Below are 20,242 nucleotides of genomic sequence, written 5' to 3' on the forward strand. Positions count from 1 at the left end.
TGACCTTAAAAATTAATAAAAATAATAATTAGTAACGTAATTTGAATGTAAAAGTTGATAGATAAAACAAATAATATTAAAAATTAAAATGACATTAACTTGGATGAACACAAACAATGGATATTGTGATGTCTGAAAGTGAGGAGAAAGATTAAGAAATGAAAGAATATATAGTGTAAAATAGTTAGTTATTTATGTAAAATTTAATATAAATAGTAATGATTGATATTAATTGAGATTTATAATTCTGGAAATCATCTAAATATTGGTTATGATATAAAAATTGTTGATAGTCAAACGAATTATTTTTAGAATAATTGATTTGTACATAATATAAAAGTTTGAACTTGATTAGTAGTAACTGCGAATTATAATGTTATGCAATAAAAAATTGTTAGGGATACAAAAAATATTTGTCAAATACATTGTTTTAATCAAATAAAATATATGTAATCACATACATTGTAATACTATGAACTATAAGTTTAAAATTTGTAACAAAAATACAGTTAATAACATAGTTATAAAGTTTAATTTTAATAATGTCTAAACTAAATAGATTATGAATTATACGGAGTAATTATTATTATTACTATATAGTAAATATAATAATTATTTAGTCAAAGAATATATATAAATTATTATTCTGAATTATACGGAGTACATATTAATATTATTATATTAAATATAGTAAATATAATAATCATTTACTCAAAGAATCTATAAAAATTATTTAACAGTTATTTAATTATCAATTCAAATTTTAGTTGTACAAATAAAGGAAACCTATTTAATAGGAAACCTATAATAATTATTTCATAATTATTTAGTCAAACAATTAATATGGACATTTATTACAAATTTTAATCAAACTTTAAATTCCGGTATAGAGATACAATAGATAAATTATATAATTTACCTATTTATATAATTTATATAATTTGATAAATGTATAGAGATACCATAGATAAATTATATAATTTGATTTACCTATTTATGTAAATTATTAAAGTTGTTACTCCGTATTATGTATTATTATTTATAGATTATGGACATTTCATTTAATATAAATTATTATTATGTATATTACGGATATTAATCAAATTTTTCCGTGTTTATATTATGTATTAAAACTATATACCATTACCGTAAACTAAGATTAACTTTGAGTTTGGTCAAATAATTTATTAGTGGTATATGTTTACATTTTTGGTATATTATTAAAACTTTGATTTAAATTTGTAATTAATTGTATTAACACTGTCACACCCCACTTTAGGGCCTAGGCATGTGACCACAAGTTGGTACCAGTTTTGTAAATAAATCAGAGTTGCGGGTTTTATTTCAGCGGAAGTCTTTAATAAAATATTATTACTTTGAAAACTTATTAAAAAAGTAGGGTTTAATTACCCGTTTGATATTTCAAATACATTTCTTTGGAAAATATAACTCTTTTGTAATATTTTGAAATAAAATATCTGAGCCATCCGATAGCATCTAATGACTATAACTCCAATCTTCTATTCCTTCTTGTTTGTATGTTCTAACCTTTCTTGTTTCCCTGTAACATGGGTGGGAAAATACGTCAGCACAAAGCTGGTGAATAACGCTGACTCTAAAAATATCTTTCCAATACCTTTGTGAAACCAACAATAATACCTTTGTGACTACTCATTAGGCACCCAACTAAATTGGGATCAAATTACCCTAAGTACCTTGTACAATTAATTATATACACAATATCATTTCTTTGAACAGTCCCGTAGACCTTCAGAGGCATGTTGATGATATGCATGGCCTCGGGGAAATGCCGAGTCACCATGTATGTTTAGATCCAGACACATGTATACTCTTAATCAGAGTGTCTGTTTCTTATTATTGTACACAAAGTTTTTAAGGATTCGTAAATCCTATGCAAACATTCAGACTCATTATAAAAGGTTTGGGGCGTATTCACCTTGTCTGTTTATAATCAGTTTCTTTTACTGATTCCTGTTTTCTTATTCTTCTTCTCGTTTTGTTACCTCGGACCTATAGTACGAGAATAACATTTTGTATAAATAACTAGATCAGCGATCTAGCTTTAGACCTTTATAGTCTATTTTGGTATAACTTCAACCTTGATAAAATCATTTGTTTATAAAACATTTGGACCTTTAGTCATTTTCTTTATTTACCAATTATATGCTACGTTTCTTCTTCAGGAAGAAACGTCTATACTGAGTTTCTTCTTCAAGAAGAAACATTATTCAACTATACTATTTGAATATTATATTAAAGAAATATTATTTTAACTATAACCTTTGCTTAAGAAAAGTTATATTATTCTTAATCGTAATCAAGGTTCGGGTTATACCCTCGACTATGGTCTAAGCCATTTATAATAATAAAATAATAACTTAGGCAGAACCCCTTACCTTTCACGGGTATTCGGAGTTAAATATTCCTAAGTTTATACGGGCAGCATTTCTATTCTATATGCACGTATATCGAGGCGTTCTTGATCAACCTTCCTTGGCACGCAAATCGAGGTAATGTGTAGCCATCGCCGGGTCGTGCACGTACTTCAAGACAGAATGTCGGGTTACTTTTGGGTGGCACGCACTTCGAGGAAAACACCGGGTATTTGGCACGGATTACGATTTGTTATTTGTCTGGTCGGTGGCACGCAAAGCAATGTTCGGCACGTAAACCGAGGTAGAGAGAGTGAAAATTTTAGAGAGAGAGTGGATGTGGTGTGTGAAATGAATGTGCCATGACCACTCTATTTATAGCCGATTTTGAGTCCCATCGCGTACCGCGATGGGCTCCTTTCCTGACTCCATTGCGTACCGCGATCGACATAGATTCCGAGATCTTGCCACGTGTCGCCAAGTGGTCTGACACGTTCTGCCACGTGTCCTGGCCTGCTGCCACGTGTCACCAGAGTGTGACACGTGTCTCTGAGTCATCATGGTCCATCGCGTACCGCGATGGCCATCTTCTTGGACTCATCGCGTACCGCGATGGGTTCTTAGATATTATTTTTCGTTTTCAGTCATTTATCTTTTGTAGCTTGTCACTTCTGGTCTAGTTCTCGTTGTCCAAAAATACTAAGGCGGCTCTTAAGAGGCTCGCAGCGATGCTAGCGTGCGAAGTGCAAAGTGCGCCATCAAAGCGTCATCGCCATCACCATCGTCCTAGTCCTCGCCCGAGCCCGAGCTAGGATTACTTGGTGCATGATATTCATAAAAGAATATTACTATAGAAATTCTATCTCTTATAAAGAGCTTCCATTTCTTTACCACTTTCTATGTGGGATAGATTTCATGTTCCTTATTTATATCTTAGTGGAATGCTTCCACTTTCTTGCATCTTCCAATGTGGGATGAAGTTTTATTATTTTCCTTCATATAAGAATACTTAATTTAGGAAATATTTTTATTTCCTTATTTTTCTTATAATTCCTTATTTAATATTTTCTCATTACTTATCTTGAGATTGTTTTTTTGATCCCTCAACTTTTCTAAGTTGTCAAATTTGGATCGAAATTTTGGGGATGTTACAAACACTACAAAAATTAGGAAATAGTTAATTGAGTAAAGTCAATGTATAATAAATAATTCGGTTATGAGGACACATTAGGTAAGTCAAACAAATTAATTATAATTAATGGAATAGTCAATGCTATAATTTATTTAAAAAAAAGGAAAACAAGTATTATTAACTTTTAACTAAAACATATGAAATAAAATATTGAAATACATGAATATTGAAAATTTAAATCTATACATGAATATATCTTAAGAATACATATACTACAGTCTTGATCAATGGTGATATTAGTACAGATGAGTCCGACAATAACCTGAAATAATAAATTCGAGGATTATTATTGATAATATGGACTTTTGAACATAATTAACAAAGGCAAAATTTAAAAGGTGTTACCGGAAAAACTATATTGTCGGAATTACCATGGTATACCGGAAAAGCGAAATGAGGATCTATTAGTCGTGACATTAACCTGAAATTATAAAGTACAATATTAATGTGGAATGTCTTACCGGAAAAAGTACACACAAAATATAAAGTACAATACAAACAGTTTTTATTAACAAAGTTAAATGAATTATTCAAACATATATAAACAGATCCATCTTATAAATGTTAAAAATTTAATCTACAACATAGATTAACAGGATGTGAAACAAAAGCACAAAAAATATTTAAAACGACTTTTAATCATTGTTATAAACATAAACGGAAAAAACAACAGGCAACACTTACCGGAAAAAGGTAAAAAGGTCCAAAAATAATAAACGACAATTTGTATTAAATAAACGAATCCTGTTAATTTAGGATGATAATATATTGCCGGAAATATATATATATATATATATATATATATATATAATATGTCTATATTATACGGTAAGATCCGGGTATTTGGCCGGAATTTAGAAGATGGACGAAAGAAGAGCAAGATTACCATATACTACAAACTTACCGGAAAATAATATTAAATTGCCGGATGATAACATAACAATACAAATTTGGAGTGGTCGGAATATAGAAGACGGACAAATAAGATTCGGGTATTTGGCCGGAATATAGAACATGGATGAAAGAAGAGCCGGGTGTTTGAGAAATAAAGAAAAAAATGATTAGGGGAAAAAATAAGAAATATTATGGTTTAAATATAGCAAAGTAGATGACATGGCATTGCTAAGAAAGGTAATGGGTGACATGGCATTGAGGTGGCATTTATGTGGATGGCCTATATGATTGACAAGTGGAAAATGGGTCTTGCTTTAATAGTATGTATAGATAATAATAAGTTTAAAAAATATTATTTTAATTAAAAAAGTGTTAATAAGTTTTGATCTTGTCAGATATTAATAGAACTAAACTGTACAAATAGTGAAATAGTTTTTGAGGCAATTTTATAAAATTGATACTCAATTGGGTCAAGTTATTCTACAAAGGTTAATAAAAATGAGAAGTGTGAGAAGTCATAAATAATTGACATGTGTCAAGTGAGAACCAAAGGAAAAGGGATATAAAAGTAATTGTATATATTTTATCTCCCCACATGCAAGGCACATGTTAATACCTCATCATTTTAGAACGTTTATAACTTTTTCGTATGATATTTAAAAAAAACATCATAATAACAAGCGTTTTGTTATCTTTAATATGAGTATGATTTTTGTTATATAAAACTTAAAACAAAAATCACGTCATTGTGTCTTTTCGCACACCGTTGTGTCTTTTTCGCTTATCATTGTGTCTTTTTCGTCATTATGTCTTTTCGCACACCATTGTGTCTTTTTCGTCATTATGTCTTTTCGCACACCATTGTGTCTTTTCGCTTATCATTGTGTCTTTTTTCGTCATTGTCTCTTTTCGCACACCATTGTGTCTTTTTCGTCATTATGTCTTTTCGCACACCATTGTGTCTTTTCGCTTATCATTGTGTCTTTTTTCGTCATTGTGTCTTTTCGCACACCATTGTGTCTTTTCGCTTATCATTGTGTCTTTTTTCTTCATTGTGTCTTTTCGCACACCATTGTGTCTTTTCGCTTATCATTGTGTCTTTTTTCGTCATTGTGACTTTTTTCTTCATTGTGTCTTTTCGCACACCATTGTGTCTTTTCGCTTATCATTGTGTCTTTTTTCTTCATTGTGTATTTTCGCACACCATTGTGTCTTTTCGCTTATCATTGTCTCATTTTTTTGACATTGTGTCTTTTCGCACACCATTGTGTCTTTTTTTGCCATTAATACATGTTACACAATAACTTGAAACGTAAAACACAATGGTGAATACGTATAAAACAATGACCTAAAACGTAAGACACAATGGCGAATACGTATAACACAATGGCCTAAAACGTAACACGCAATGGTGAATATTGTAAGGCCCCGAACCCGGTAGCCTTACTTTAGCGTCGGATTTACTCATAAACACAGTTCTTACAAATCAGAGTTCATTAAAACTTTCGCGTAAACGTTTACTTGAAGCATTCGTTACAAAACATTCAATCTCTTCTTTGATATTATAAAACAAATCATTATATTTAAAACATCTTTTCTTCCATCTTAAGATGCCAGCCGTTCAATCCATGCCATGTGCCATCCTCATGCTAGTCCTTTGGTCTGATCACCTGCGTGCATACTAAAAGTCAGCTACGCTGAGTGAGTTCTAGTTAATCGGACGCCATACAATACATACACATACATACATATCCGAAGATACATATCCATACTTAACTAGTTACCCTTCTGTTCTACATACATACTTACTACCATACATACATATCTACAATCCCTAACCTCAGTCCACCGAGAGTACGTTCATAGTCCGCCGTCTATACCTGTACTCAAGGTCGTGAACACGTAAAAGGTCCGCAGTCCTTACCTATGTTCACCATTCATGGCACGTGCAAGGTCCGCAGTCCTTCCCTATACCATCCTACATCCACAACACGTACAAGGTCCACAGTCCTTCCCTATGTTGCAACCTAATTCATAGCACGTACGAGGTCCGCAATCCTCCCCTATGCTACAAATACAGCACGTATAAGGTCCACAGTCCTTTCCTATGCTGATGCCTATCTATAACACGTATAAGGTCCGCAGTCCTTAACTACGTTGTCGTCTATTATCTGTAACACGTATAAGGCCCACCGTCCCTATCTACGTTTACATCTATCATCTACTTTACGTATAAGGCCCGCAGTCCTTAACTACGCCATCACCAGCCGAGTCTATGTCCGACAAAAGCTAGAGGGATTTTCCATCCTAACTTACTATGTCGAACGTGGAACTCACATACCATTCGTGTACCTGTATACACATACCTCACATATACAATAATTACATTATAGCATAAGAACACTCTAGGCGTTCTTTACATCATTCATTTAACAACCAAACCTCTTGTCGATACGTGCAATATCCGAAGATCGTTCACGCCCCGACAAGTATTCATTTGTAATGTTCATACATCTTCGATATATAATATTCGTACCTTTATTTTTAACCTGACAGTACGCGCAATATCCGAAGATAGTTCGCGTACCGACAAGCAATCATTCATATCCATCACATATATCACATATGGCATACACTTATCACTTAGGATAAATGTATTAACAACACATCGAGTATGCACACAGCCCCGAAAATATAACAAGGAATGGGGCTAGAAACTCACCTGAACTCTGCTTCTTCCTCCGATAGTTTTAAATCCCTTCTTTAACTGAGCTCGGCTGACTGTATAAGTTACACGTATCAATACTCCCCTGATTTAATCTGGCGGCCTAGTATTAGCTTACTTTTACTTATCGTTTATAATTTATTTTCTAATCAAACTCGACTTTAGGCGAAGTTAAACCTTAGGCGAACTTAGCTTTAGGCGAAGTTAAACCTTAGGCGAACTTAGCTTTAGACGAAGTTAACCCTTAGTTGAACTTAGCTTTAGGCGAAGTTAACCCTTAGGCGAACTTAGCTTTAGGCGAAGTTGTCATCAGGCGAACTTAGCTTTTAGGCGAAGTTGTCATCAGGCGAACTTAGCTTGCAGGCGAAGTTCATCAGGCGAACTTAGATTTTAGGCGAAGTTGTCATCAGGCGAACTTAGCTTGCAGGCAAAGTTCATCAGGCGAACTTAGCTTGCAGGCGAAGTTGTCGGCTGCAGCTACTGTTCGTCCTTAAATCCTTTGTTTCTTAACCAAATAACTCGATTTAGGTATCCACGTAATCGTCTGACCAGCGCCTACAAACCCCAACCATCAAATCGGCCTAACATCGATGTTTAAGGGGTGCGATTTAGGCATATAGGTTACGGGTTCTTTTAGGTTAACAATTAACCTATCAAATGCTAATCAATTCCAGTAATATTTGTTGTTTTAAGTTCGTTTATAACAAACTAACACAAATCTATGATTTCCCAAATCAAACCGAACCTATACGAACGATTTCTAACTATAAACGTACCTTGAACGAGTCGAACTTCGAACCCGGTTAAGCCTTGATGTTGTTTTCGTCCGTCACGACGTTCCAGCACCAACAAGCTCGGGTTTTCGCCTTCGGATCTTGGTTCGGGTCGTGTGTGTTTTGAGTGTGTGCTAGAGAATAAGATGGAAATGAAATGAAATGAGGGTTTAGGGTTTTAGGTTGGTTTAGGGGATATTTATATCCCTTAAAGCCCATGGACCTAAGACCCATTCTCATTTAACCCATCTTAATTAATCTAAGTCCATGATCCGTTCTTTACTCGACATTAACTAACAACGCGAAATCACTACGTAACTTTCTTTATTTAACATTATAAATTTTAGGATGTTACAAATATATATAACACAATGGCCTAAAACGTAACACACAATGGTGAATATATATAACACAATGACTTGAAATGTAAAACACAATGGAAACAACATATTACACAATGACACAATGAACAACAAAAAAACACAATTAAAAAACCCATTAATTTTTTTTTATTTTTATATAGCAATATGATATTCATATTAAAGATAAAAAAAACGCTTATTATCATGGTGAATTTTTTTTAAAAAAATAATGTTGTATGAAAAAGTTATGGACATTTTAAAATGATGGGGGAATTGGCATGTGTCTTGCATGTGGAAAGAGAACGTCAACAGATGTGGGTTATTACCTTAATGCCCTTTTTCATCAATTTTTATTTATTAAATTAATCCCAGTCATTCAAATCTAAAATCAATGGACATAATTCATTCTCACCCTTCTCATTTTTATTGTCCTTTGTATTTTAACTTTACCCCTCAATTTAAAAGTCATAAATAGAAACAAATTTTGTAGACTGAAAAGAATTGAATTAGTTAAATCCAAAATTTTATATAAAACTGGTTATTTTACCCGGGCAGCTGACAAAACTTTAGCGTTGAAACCCGGGTGTTGGTTAAACCTAAGTGTTACGACGATGAGTCGACGCTAATTCTATCGATATCAATTACGTTCGTTAGGGTATAGACATTGATGGTAAAGTTTGAGCGTTAAAGCCCCAAAAATAATTTGTCAGATTAACATATAAATATATTAACATATAAAAAACAAAATATTTAAGATGTTTATTTGGTTGGCAAACCCGAGCAGTGTAAAATACAAGCGTTGTCGGCCTCGAACATTGTGGCAGTAATTTGACACGAATTTGATCGGTTTTAATTTCACTCGTTACAGTATTGTAGCTATAAAAAAAAGTATAAATATGACGGTGGACCAATGGCGGGCCAGGGGCAGAGGTAGTCGGACGGAAAACTTGCACGTCGGTAAAAAAAATGAAACCAGTAGGAATTCTAAGACTTATTGTGCTTGATTTGTTCCTATAATACGTTAGAATGCAACGGGATTAAAATCTCTTGCCACATTCTTTACATGTTTGGTGTAGAATTTCTTAAATAAAATCTTAATTACATATAAAGTATTTGTTGAACAATGAAAACATTTTCTTAAATCAAGAAAAAATCCAACCAAATTGTAGGATTTATGATTTTATGTAATCCACAAAATGACAAAAGGAATATTTTACATTAATAAATAAAAGTGCAATAGGTCGTCGTTATAGTCCGTTCACCATGCGGGGACCAAGAATATAACCGATGACTCAACCCTAATCTCCACAACTGGTTAGTAGTACAAACAATGAAAGATTCAGAGATGCTCTCACTTTCACTTATACTCGCACTTATCTCTTTTCAATAAAGAACCAAGTATTAATTCTCACGCTAAAGGGTGGTCAATAACGAAAACACATCCTATGGCAAGACTAACGAAGTTTGTTGTGTATATATACACACACAAATAATTTTCAATGTAGGTTAGCATCAAGCGATACATTTATTATATTAACATAATTGCACTTCAAAACAACTATCCTTTTAACCTTTCAAAGACTTAAGAATAGCATAGCGTCACATTTAGCTAGGGTTGGTCACAAGTCGAGTCAAGCTTAGCTAAGCCCTCTAAATTACATTCAAACTCGGATTCCAAACTGAACGGCAAATTTGAGCACAAGCTTGGTTTAATTTGCTTCAAAAAACATTAAGCTCTCTCAGCTTTGGCATGATTATATTACTATAATTTAAAAGATTGAATGCCATATACGCAAGGTATAAAATGTTAGAAGATTGGTTTAAGCGAGCCAAACTAGGCTTGAGCTCGGTTCATTTACAAACTGAGTCTAGAAAAGGTTGACAGGAGATGAGTATGAACTGAGAATCACAGGTAACCAAACATCAGATTCAACAGAACCTATCCATGGACCAGGTAACCAAATAAACCATGTTTAGTGAACCACGTGAGTGAGATTATGGAACCACATACCAGACGACACATAATGACCAAATTTGATGACTTTAAGCAGCCTTATATTGCAAAAATGACGGCAGCATCAGCATATTATAAGCGAGTAATTAATTAGAAGAATTATAGCAATTTCAGATATGTTATAATTTTTTGGATTTTTTGTCATATAAAAAAAAGAAGTGTATTTTCCGATCTTTGATCATTTAATCCAACAAGCATTTCAAGACGCTCTTGCGTTGCAATATATAAAGACAGTAAAAAACAAGAAATTTAATTTCTAGGGAAAAAACAATGTCAACAAACAGTAAATCATGTCTCATGGGAAGACAAAAAAACACATTTACCAGTATACTAACTCTGAAATCTAATAAAAATTAAACCAACGTTTTTTAATGTACCCATTATAATTTATAAGCTGCAAAGCCTCAAGGGGTAGCAACCACTACTCTTCCTGCAACTTGATCAAGATCTCTTCTTCCATTCGATGTAATCTTCCTTCCACTATGCACATTATCACATAAAATCAGTAACACAGTTTAAATAAAGTTCTATGCACTCATAAATACTGAACTTTTAAACACTCACCCCTTAGAGTCAAAGTCAACAATGTTCATGGTCTGCAACTGTTGAAGAATGTGACGTGCAACACCACCACTGCTTTTGCAGAAGTGAGGTGGAGCACTACCGTTCCTCATGCGTCCACCATAGATTCTTTGGAAAGCACCAACACCAAGTCCTCCCCTCAAGTAAATCTTCCTTGCCATGGAAGCTTAACATAATAAATAAAATATCAGCAGATTGAAATTTAGTTTCAAAATATCAAACGTACAAAATTAAAAATATTAAGTAAATGCTTACCGGCTCAAATATAGTACCAATCTGGGTCGTATGGTGCAAGCTCCTTAAATGTAGCGGTCTTGACAATATCGGTCCAATGTGGTAGCTCCATCTGTCAAAAATGGCAGCAAAAGAATACATTAACTAAACTCACAACTATACTTAAATTGTCTTTTTTAGGACGGGCTTTAAAGTACTGTTTTTTTTTGTATACGACAGAGGTGTTTTTCATTAAAGTAAACACATAAGTTTGAGGTAAAAATTGTCATATACAGATCGCACATATATCATGTTTTATAAATGTTATATGTGGGGTCTGAATAAGACAATTTCTACCTCTAACATATGCATCTAATTAAACAAAACCACTTATTCAATGTGGCATATAAATAAAAACAAAGTCATTTTAGCGATCCATGGTAGCATACTTGCATTAGACAGCTCCTCAGTTCTGCCTAGTTCTAATAATCATATTCCAACTAAACAACTAAAAGTCACAAAGAAAAGGTTGCAAATCAAATCGTTTCACACATCGCATAAGATGAGAATTGAACACGATGCTGAATATGGTTTGAGCTTTTAGGCCGGTTTGCTAGAACTAAGTTAACATTTACTCATTCAGCTTAACGGTCTGTTGTATCAAACCGTGTTCGCGCAATCTTTATTAAAACTTTACAACGACGAAACGAACAAAGCGTGATCTAATAAAACAGGTTAAACAAAACAAGTAAAGTTAATCAAATCCTAGCAAAGTAACAAGCTCAAACCATAAATGCATCTTATCCAGGATATAAATAAAACTTGTAGGATTGCAAATGCATATGACTCTTAGGGTTTCAAAACATAAGTTCTAAACTAGATCATTCACCTAATATGTATAAGTATAATATTCCATATATACATCAAACAACACACAAAATAATACACATCAGATAATAATAATAATAATAATAATAATAATAATAATAATAATAATAATAATAAACGATAAATAAACCTTGCCGGAGCGTTTGAGGTGAGCAGCATACGCCTTCACGAACTCATGAGGTGAAACGTCTTTCACGGTTCTCGCCGTCTCCATTTTCAGGCGGTGCTACGGCGGCAGACGACGGTGGCTAGGGTTTTGTGTGTGTGCGAGTGTGCCGGCGGCGTGTTAGGGTTTAAAAGCGTTTGTGAGTGAATGCAGGCTGCTATGATTTGCTTTTAGGTATGTTATGATTTGCTTTTGAGGTAATTAATTTTACTGAACTTGTGATTATTATTATACAGAGTTACAGAATTTGTCCTTTATGTTTACCCTAAATTTTACTGGTGATCTTTTATCTTTCAAATTGATGTTTATTATCCTTTACGTTTTAAAAAGTAACACCTTTTGTCCTTTAGGCCTAACCCAGTTAAAAAATCTCATTAAGTCTTGTCACGTGCTTCTCACGTGGGGGTATTTCCGCCATTTCAACTCCCGTTATGATTTTCCCTCCATTCCACTGCACATGGTAGTGATTTTCCTGATTTTGAAATGACGGAAATACCCCCACGTGAGAAGCACGTGACAAGACTTAACGAGATTTTTTAACTGGGTTAGGCCTAAAGGACAAAAGGTGTTACTTTTTAAAACGTAAAGGATAATAAACATCAATTTGAAAGATAAAGGACCACCAGTGAAATTTGGGGTAAACATAAAGGACAATTTTTGTAATTTTGTCTTATTATTATTATTTATTACTATAAATTTGTATATCATAAGTTTTAATAAATGTTATATAGTGTTTTTATCAATCAATCAATCATACATAGTGAAATCCCACAAATAGCAAAGCTATAAGTATGGTCTGTGAATGGTGGGATGTGGGCACAACGTACCTCTATCCGATGGGATAAAGATGTCGCTTTCAGAGAGACCATCAGCTAAAAGTAACATTGTATGAGAGAATATAAGGGTATATGTAGTGGGCGAAATTGAGGGCGATTTTGGGACGATAAGGGGCGGGGGGAAATTGTCGCCGGGAAGAAGGAAAAGAATATTAATATTATATTAATGTGTTATATATATACATACATATATATATATATATATTACTATTTGTAGCCCCTACACCATTACACCCCCAAAAACAAATTTTCACCCCTTGCTAATTAGGCGTCACGTGTCTCAATTCGCTCTAATTTATAGCTCCTCCACTACGCATAGCCTAAGGAGCATCAGAGTTCAAGATATAGTGTTTTTAAAATATTATATATAAAAAGACTAGCTTTTGAACCCGTGTATTACACGGGATTGTCAAATAATAAAATGTAACATCCTACTTTCGGTTATTATAATAAAAATAAATTTCGTTATTTCATAGTGGGTCGTTATCGGTTTAGATAAATATAATATGAGTTGGGCTAGTGTTGGGTAAATGAATATGGGTTATGGATTTGGGTTAGGAAAGAAAGAAGGAAAGACCATGGGCTTAAGCCCATGATCCATAAATATATAAACCCTTAATATCCATTTAATCCTCATTCACACATATTCCATACACCACCCAAAACACACACTTAAGATTTCCCTCTAGTTCTTCCTTATCTCTAGCCGAAATCAAGAAGGAAACCGAGCACCGACCCTAGGTAACGATAGTTTAATATTGTATGAGCTTAACCCGTTAGATATAGTTGCGAAACGACGAGCCGACACCGTTAAACCGTTTAAATCACGAGATCTGGGTGAAATCGGGTATAAACCGAACCTATGATGAGCTCAGGGATCACCCTAGCTCAGATCTGGATTGAACGGGACGAAAAACGGTGAAAAACGAGTTAAAACTCGTTTTTCCGGCGGCTTTCCGGCAATGACGGCGCCTGAAAGGTAATACGAGGTTAAGGGTATGTTAGGGAATGTTATGACATTCCCTGACCTAACCCTAGTTCGCTAACGGGAATTTAGCGAATTAAGGGTGATTCGTTAAGTAGATTCGCTGAGGAAAGATAACGAACTAGCCTTAGTTCGTGTCCTGATTCGTTAAGGAAAAGATAACGAATTAACCCCCCATTTCGTTATAGCTATTCGTTAAAGGAGATAACGAATTAGAAGGTCCAATTCGTTACTTGAACTGATTCGCTATGTGGACTGGTTCGTACAAGGACGAATTCGTCAGAGGACCAGTTCCTTAGAGGGTTCAGTTCGTTACAAATGACCAGTTCGCTAAGATAAGTCAATTCGTTAAAGACTGAATAACGAACTAGAAAGTTTAATGAAATGACAGAACAGTCCTTGGACTTAGAAAAAGAATGAATTAATTACAATTCATCCCTTGAACTTTTGAGTTAGCAAATTAATTAATGATTCGAAATTGTAATGGAAAATGTGTTACGATAGTTAATGGAAATAAAATTTTTCCAAGCGACCCCAGCCAGGGGCTCTGCCCCTTGGACCCTGCTAGGGGCTGCCGCCCCTAGACCCCGCTGCCAGGGGCGCTGCCCCCGGACCCCCGTTCGTTGTGGGTTATATAAAGATAGAAATACAACATGAGTAGTAGTAGTTAATTGATACATGTAAATATTATACAGTTAGCCGTGCACAGCTCAATAAGGGAATAACGATTAACGGAGAGCGTAACAGGATTCAGGTGAGTTTCTAGCCCCATTTATGTGTTATGTTTTCGGGGCTGTGTGCATACTCAATATGTTTGTTAATACGCTTATCCAAAGAGATAAGTGTATGCCTTATGTGAATAATGTGAAATGTATGAATGATTGCTTGATGGTACGTGAACGATCTTCAGATATTGCACGTACTGTCGGGTTGTAACGCTATGTATAAGGTAAGTATGATATGTATGCTTATGTGTATGAACGTGATAAGGTTAATAAAAGAAGGAAAGGATGGTTGTATGGTTACGAAAATGGTACCGAGCCCTAATAATACTCGAGGTATGATGTATGGTTGTATGGTAACAAAGAGGGAATCGAACCCTACTAATATTCGAGAACTAGGGAACCGAACTCTACTAATATTCGAGGAAAGAGGGTACCGAGCCCTAATAATACTCGAGGAAAGAGGGTACCGAGCCCTAATAATACTCGAGGGAAGAGGGTACCGAGCCCTAATAATACTCGAGGAATGTAGGGCGTAATGCTCTTTATAACGTAAGATAAGAAAACAAGTTAGTACAAAAGAAAGTATGAAAGTATGAATGAAAGAACATAAGTTTGTGTATATTGTATAATGTATGTTTAACTAGAACTTACTCAGCGTAGCTGACTTTTAGTATGCACGCAGGTGAGTAGGATGAGGCAGCTCGCTTGAGGAGACACATGACACTGAATAAGAGGCTGGCATCGGAAGACCCAAGACGTTTAAGTTTAATGTTTTGTTTATTTTGAAAGACAAGATGTTGTTTTAAGACAAGATGTGTTTTGTTATGAAATGTTTTATGAAAGTTTTTATATTCCGCGAATGTTTTTAATTAACTCTGATATTAGAACTGCGTTTATGAGTAAACCCAACACGAAAGTAGGGCTACCGGTAACGGGGCCTTACATAAAAACAAAAAGATCCATTATCTAAAAGAAATGAACAGAATTATAGGTAAAAAGAAAATAAAATATATATAGTATAAACAATAAGAAGTCTAAAATCTCAAATTTACAAATTTGATTTTTTTATATACAACATTTGCAAAAATTGTTTCGACCAATTACCCGTGGATAACTATGATAAATGAAATGGGAGATTAGAGAATTAAAAGAGAAATTATAACCAATTTCTTAAACTGTATTGTCTCATGACCCATGGATATGTACGATAAATAAGATGAGAAATTAGAGAATTGTAAATAAAATTATAACCCATTTACCAAAAAAATTTTTGGCCCATGACCAATGGATAGTTAAAAATAAATGAGATGATAAATTAGAGGATTAGAAAGGAAATTATAACCCATTTCTCAATATGGTTTTGCTTCATAACCCATGGATAGGTAGGATGAATGAGAAGAGAGATTAGGCATAGAATGAATGTGGGATTGACACATCATCCTCATTATTTTCTTTTATTAGTATAGTTAGATATATGAACTAAAAGAGAAAAAAGAACATGTGGTGTTGATCAAAAGTCAATATACATGAACTCTAACTTTGAAGTATTTGAAACAAGTGATATGAGAAGAGTATTCGAGTATGTGAGATTACAACATTAGTTTTGAAATTTTCATCGGTATGTGCATGTGTGACATTAGGTGACATTTTTAGTCAACACGTTTACACGAATCAAACCCGAATATGTAATATACTATACAATAACAAAAATAAAAATTTGAATTTATTAAGATCAGAAAAACATTCCAAAAATATTTAACATTTAAAATATGTTTTAGAGGTGAGCTTTAAGATTGAGTTTTGTTAACTAGTGGACATCCGATGATAAAAGTTTAATCATACAAGACCACACATGTATGACAAGAGTTACTATATATTTTGATTGGTGGATATCAAACACATGCTTTTATAATTACTAGACGGGTGTCCGCGCGATGCAGCGGGAAATCCAGACTTTGGTAATCTCATTACAAGTTTATGTGTGTTCATTGTTCGGTTTGAAAGCGTTCAAACCGATCATTGGTTTAATTTCACGATTGGTTTTTTTTCTTTAACTTTTAGCCAACCGATTTTAAGTTTCAACGGGGTGGTTTCAGTTTTCGACGACAAAAAGGTTACTTACAGTTTAGATCACAACTTAATTTAAAAACCATCAAAACCATACCGCAAACACCCACACGTAAAATGTTGTTTTTTAACTAAAAAAAACTATAACAATATGATAATCAAATTAAAGATAATAAAATTCTCGTTTTTATGGTGCAATGTTTTATAAAAAATATTAACGTATAAAAAAGTTATGACCGTTTAAATTCCGTGGGTGAAGTTGGGTTAAAAGTGAAAATTAAAAGAGTATATAGGTAAAAGATTAAGGGCCATAGTTGTAATTAATGTTTAAATTTACAAAAGGTGATTAAAGTTAAAGGATCAAAATTATAACTATTTTTAATGATTTGAAATTGCAAGTAATTTATTCCTTAAAAGACTATATTGTCCTTTTCAATATATGTTTTGTTGAGTTATAAGTGGGTGTTTGGGTAAGCTTTTTAAAATTGCTTATTTGCTATTTAAAAAAGCAAATAAGCAAATAAGCAAATAAGTATGTTTGGGTAACATGGAATCACTTTTAAATTTTGTTATTTGTTAAGTGTTAAAAAGAGGGTTTTCAAAAGCTAGAATTCCAAGCTTTTTGATTGTTCAGTGACATCAATACCCATCTCTGCTCCCATCTCTGCTCATCTTCACAATTCCAGGCTCCATTACTCATCACCACCAACCACCTTACAACTCTCATAACTCTACCAACAACCCTTCATTACTTATCACCAACAACAATATTCACTACTCACCAACCCCTCAACAACCTGAAATTTATAAAAGGGGAGAAACCAGAGAAGAGCCCAGAGAAGACGAGAGGCGGTTTTGAACTATTCCGGCGACGCCAACGACCTATTTTCCCCGACCTACACCTCCGGTGGCTTGTTATCTCAGGTATGTTTCTTTTTTTATTGAGACTGTAACAGTATTTTGCTATTAATTGATTTGTTGTAGTTTCTTATTCATGTTATTTTCTTTAAATCTTGTGTTGAAAAGTTATCTCCTACTAGGTATTGGTTTTTTGTTTGTTTATCTTGATTTCCACATTCTTAACTATAACTCTTATTTGATTATATTGTTTGTTTGAAAATAGTATATATCAGTTTATCTTTTTTGTGATAAAACTCATGCTCATTATTCTGGTTTATTGTTTGGTTATCAAAATTTTGTGGTTTGTATTTGTATAAATAGAGTGTAGATAACTAAAACTCTTATTTGATTATTTTGAAATTTTGATTAAGTGTTATCAGATCATGGATGAAAACCAACCTAATGAAGTTGATTGTGAAACATAAAAAAAAAGTATAAAACGAAAGTACTCTGGAGTAATGATACATTCATGGAGTTTGTCAATGCTTGCTTAAATGAATATATAAAGGGAATGGACCCGGTACTACCTTCAATAAGGTTGGGTGGGAGAATATAGGAAAAACCATGAAGGAAAGAACGGATAAAACTTTAGATAAAAAACAACTTAGAAACAAATGAGACAGCATGAAAAAGGATTGGAAGTTGTATGACCGCTTAATGAGACTTGAAACTGGAATCGGTGGGACGAGAAGCTTAATCGACGCATCGCCTAAGTGGTGGGAGGAGAAAATAAAGGTAAAATCTAATATTATTATATAATTTATATAATATGCATACATATATATTGTTTGAGCGATGTGTTTTGACATCTTTTTTAAATTTGCCATAAAAGGCTTAACGGGCTCAAACCGTGAAACCAAACCATTACTAACGGTTTGGTTCGGTTTGGTTTAAGAACTCTTTCCGCAAACTATAATAATGATGTACCCGCATATATTGAAAAATATCCCCGATACTATCCAATGTTTAAGGTATTATCCACTGCTCCGGTTACTTTAATAGTATTTAAACTTCAAAAAATGATTTAATTATGATATCTATTTGTGTTTTTAGGATTGCATCGGTGCTATCGATGGGACACATGTGAGGGCATCAGTACCACAGACTGATCAAGAAAAATATATTGGTCGAAAGGGATATGCTACACAAAACATAATGGTTGCTTGTGATTTTAACACGTGTTTTACATTTGTATGGGCCGGATGGGAGGGGACCACACATGACACAAGAATTTTCAATGAAGCCTTACAGAGAGCGGACCTTCGTTTTCCACATCCAACGGGTGGTTAGTAGAATTTTTTTTGTAATGCAATTTTTATGTTTTAAATAGTTGTTTGAAACGAATAACAATGTTGGTTTTTATTTTCAGATAAATACTATGTTGTTGATGCTGGATACCCAAATACTAAACGGTATCTCGCTCCATACAAAGGGACAAACATTCATTACCATATACCCGATTTTCAACGTGGTCAGACTAGTGCCATGCGCGCTCCTCGCGGATTGAAGGAGACATTTAACTACCACCACTCATCATTGAGAAATATCGTTGAACGAACTTTTGGAGTGTGGAAAGCTAGGTGGGCATTGTTAAGAGATATGCATGTTAATTACAAGTACAAGCACCAAGTACAAATTGTGTTAGCATCGATGGCGATCCATAACTTTATTAGAAAGGCTGGCTTGTTTGATGATGCATTTGACATTGCACAAAAAGAATCCTACAATCCCCCTCACGGTGGTGCGAGCAATGAAGTTCATGAAGAAGGTACAAGTCGAACTGTAACATCCCCAAAATTTCGATCCAAATTTGACAACTTAGGAAAGTTGAGGGATCAAAAATAATATATAAACAAGTTGTAAGGCCCCGAACCCGGTGGCCCTACTTTCGTGTCGAATTTACTCATAAACACAGTTCTTCAAATCAGAGTTTATTAAAACTTTTCGCGGAATATGAAACATCGATCATTTGTTACAAAACATTAAATCTTTTCTTTGATACCATCACAAAACTTTATTTTTAAAACATATTTACTTCTTTCTCCAGATGCCAGCCGTTCAATCCATGCCGTGTGTCATCCTCATGCTAGCTCTGTAATCAGCTCACCTGCGTGCATACTAAAAGTCAGCTACGCTGAGTGAGTTCTAGTTAATCGAATGCCATACAATACATACACATACATACATATCTGTAGATACATATCCATACTTCACTAGTTGCCCTTCTGTTCTACCTACATACTTGCTACCATACATACAATTTATTCCCATATATTTCTTCCCGTATCCGAAGACACATATTACTATCTTAACCTCGTATAAATATCCATAGGAGGATCGTCACGTAATATCTATTAAAAGAACAATTACCATTACCATACTATATATAATTTCCATAGGAGGAACACTCTGTATACTTTCCATAGAAGGAACACTTTACTATCCATAGAAGGAACACTTTACTATCCATAGAAGGAACACTATACTTTCCATAAAAGGAATACTATACTTTCCATAAAAGGAACAC

At 33.9% G+C, this 20,242-nt stretch overlaps 1 pseudogene across 1 annotated transcript; it reads right to left on the reverse strand.

The window, feature by feature from the left end:
- Positions 1 to 10,595: 10,595 nt before the first annotated feature.
- On the reverse strand, positions 10,596 to 12,342 carry LOC143613961 (small ribosomal subunit protein eS19x-like; annotated as a pseudogene). Its single transcript, XR_013150216.1, has 4 exons — positions 12,167 to 12,342; positions 11,191 to 11,281; positions 10,918 to 11,101; positions 10,596 to 10,833 (listed from the first exon to the last, which is right to left on the reverse strand). The product of XR_013150216.1 is annotated as a small ribosomal subunit protein eS19x-like (transcript).
- Positions 12,343 to 20,242: the final 7,900 nt, after the last annotated feature.

This window comes from Bidens hawaiensis, unplaced genomic scaffold (assembly GCF_021521415.1).
Source record: "Bidens hawaiensis isolate Kalapana, Puna unplaced genomic scaffold, B.hawaiensis_p1.1 tig00038581_1, whole genome shotgun sequence".
Classification (NCBI taxonomy): domain Eukaryota; kingdom Viridiplantae; phylum Streptophyta; class Magnoliopsida; order Asterales; family Asteraceae; genus Bidens; species Bidens hawaiensis.